Genomic DNA, 2,960 nt, shown 5'->3' with positions numbered 1-2,960 from the left:
ATATGTATATATATATAATGTAATTTTGGGGTGAAATATGAACTATGCACTGTAAAAAAAAAACTGTAAAATTTGCGGCAAAAAAACGGCAGCTGAAATTTTACCGTAAAAAATATGGTAGCAACGTTTTAGGTTTTATGGTTTTAACTTAAATTTACAGTTAAATACCGTAAATTCATTAACTGATATAATGTTAATATACCAACCTACTGAAGTACTGAAATCTGTTTTGTACCTTTGTAATACACTGATAACCACCAAATGCAGGTGGTGATGAGAAAGTCACATGATGAACCAAAGCCCATCACAAGCAGCTTTTAAATAATAACATATATAGAAGGTGCACAGTGTAATTCACACAAACACTAAACACCATCACGGTAACACACATGAAACTGAAATAATGCAATAAACATTAATTTAACAACATTAGGTGTAACACACAACCCTAATATACAAAACTGATAAGAAAAAAACTAAGAAACAGTTATCTCAACAAAAAAACATCAAATTTGAAATGTAACGCAGGGGATTCTGGGAATGTCAATTTACGGTTATTCACTGTAAATTATATGATCTTTTTCACTTCCAAAAATGCTATACTACTGTAAAATTAATGTTCAATTCATGTAATGTCCAATACAGTAATGTAATGTAATGTTTTTCACCGTATATAGCAGGGGAATTTACTGTTAACCATTTAACAGGTTTTTACTGTAGCATTTTTACAGTCTTTTACCATTAAATTCACAGTCATTGTTTTACAGTGTGTTTTTGTGAGATTCACCCTTTTACTAAAATAGTAAACTAAGCTTTTATTTGACGGATTTTAAAGAACATAATGCCATTTTTTCTGACTTTTCTGAATCATTGGCAGTATTCTGCCTCTATGAATAAACATATCCATTAGCACTTGACTAAAGTTTATTACAATGTAAAAACAATCTCACACTGTACATTTGACTACCCACACAAAACACATGTAATTTACATTCTCACATCTATATTGACTCTCAGTAAATAACCAAGACCAGATGTGCCAGATGAATGCAAAGCCAGCGTGTTTCTCACTGTATAATACAGCAGTGATTTCAGCTGTTTATTTTAGTAGTATTATGTTATTATGGTAGTAGTATGTTAGTTCCATCACCCAAACACGTCCCAACAAACCCCTCTGTCTCACAAAGCTGTGAAATGTCAAGGGATGTATTGAGTATATCTGCTTTATTTATCATTCCTGCCATTATTTATCTCCACACTTGTGCTTTGAAACATCCTCCATCTGCAGTGACAAAAACCGCGACAAGACCTCTGGTGAACCTATATTTTGAGTATTTGTACTACTCATAGCTACATGCATGAGTGAAATTTAATCTTGTAAAAAGAATGAATGGGGATACACTGGCCTCGGTGACATCAATCAGTGGCTATTAAGAGTGTTGGACGTGAACCAGATTACCTCATTATAACTCTGTGTGCAACAACACCATATGTCTGAAAGCTGGAGACCACAATAAAATCCATAAATTGCATGGTCAAGATCAAGCTCTGCCATATAGTTTTTGTTTGGCACGAAGGATATTTATTTTCAATGTACTGCAGTGTCATTGTGGTATAGTAAATGGAGCTCAATTTATATGCCTGGAGGGAAAATTATATATTTTGTTTTATGTCCAGCAGTAATCAAGCGGTCAGTGGATGTATGTGGGCAGCGTCAACACACTTGTTTTTCCAAGTCGGGAATTTTTTACTTCTGTTGTTTTAATACTGAGCTAACTATTTCATTATAAGATCATTTAGTATGTTTATTAAGTTTATTATGCTATTTCCTTGTGGGGGCTGTTGCCTGGTTCTCACAATGCAGGTGGTTTTTGTAAGTGAAAAAAATAAAATACAGATATAGAGAGAGGGAGGACTAGTCTGTGTCTTTATGAACATTTGTTTGTACTTTATGGACATTTCCAAAGAATTTTTAACCATATAGCCATAACAAAACTATGTTGTACACAATCTACCACATGCCTTCTGTCATCCAATTAATAGTTAACTTCTTTTTTTTTATTATTTAAAGGTTTTTATGAATTAAATGTAAAAATAACTTTTATATGGTCAGTAATGCTTCAAGATGAACACATACTGGACTGATGCAACCGGTTTACTTGATTATCTAGACATATTGTTAAAATGTCAGAGTCAAATAATGATGCTTTTGAGGAACGTTTATTTATTAATATCATAATTGTATTGAAGTATATTATACCCTTTCTCCTAAAAAAAAAACTAAGCATTTAAATAGCATCTTACTAAGACGCTATACTGCTATAAAGTCTAATTGATTTACATTAAAAGCTATCAGAATTGCATCTTATTTTGGGCATAAAAATACCAGCAACTACACCAAATTTCATATTTTTGTTCAGTTTTGAATAAAACTGAGTTTCTTTCTTTTCTCCTTGAGCATGAGCTCTATATTCTCTCAAATGAGCCATAAAAGCCTGACGTATCACATGACTTTAAACTTTTTCTGTCTAAATATTCAATAAACGGTTCCTTTAAAAATAATTATTATTTAATATGCCAGGCTTTACAGGGTTGAAATGGCTGTACCATAGTACAGCAATCGTATCAGATGGGAATACAATGGTAATAAATGATTAATCTATTAATGTGCCATGGTACATGACAAATAATACTATAGAACTACCATGTCAAAAATGTTTGCATTTTTAAGAGACATGCTTAAAAAATACCCAGCACCTGGGTAAAACTGTTAAAAATAGCCCAATAAAATGACCCAACAGCAGGCTGAACATTTGGGTAAAAAAAAAAAAAAGAAAAAAAAGTATATATATAAATATATATATAATACATACATACATACATACAGTGCATGCATAAAAAATAACCCAGCATTTTTTGAGTGAATGGTATTGCCATGGAACCATATATATATATATATA

This window comes from Sinocyclocheilus grahami, unplaced genomic scaffold (assembly GCF_001515645.1).
Source record: "Sinocyclocheilus grahami isolate Dianchi unplaced genomic scaffold, SAMN03320097.WGS_v1.1 scaffold98.1, whole genome shotgun sequence".
NCBI lineage: Eukaryota > Metazoa > Chordata > Actinopteri > Cypriniformes > Cyprinidae > Sinocyclocheilus > Sinocyclocheilus grahami.
This window is presented reverse-complemented; position numbering follows the sequence as displayed.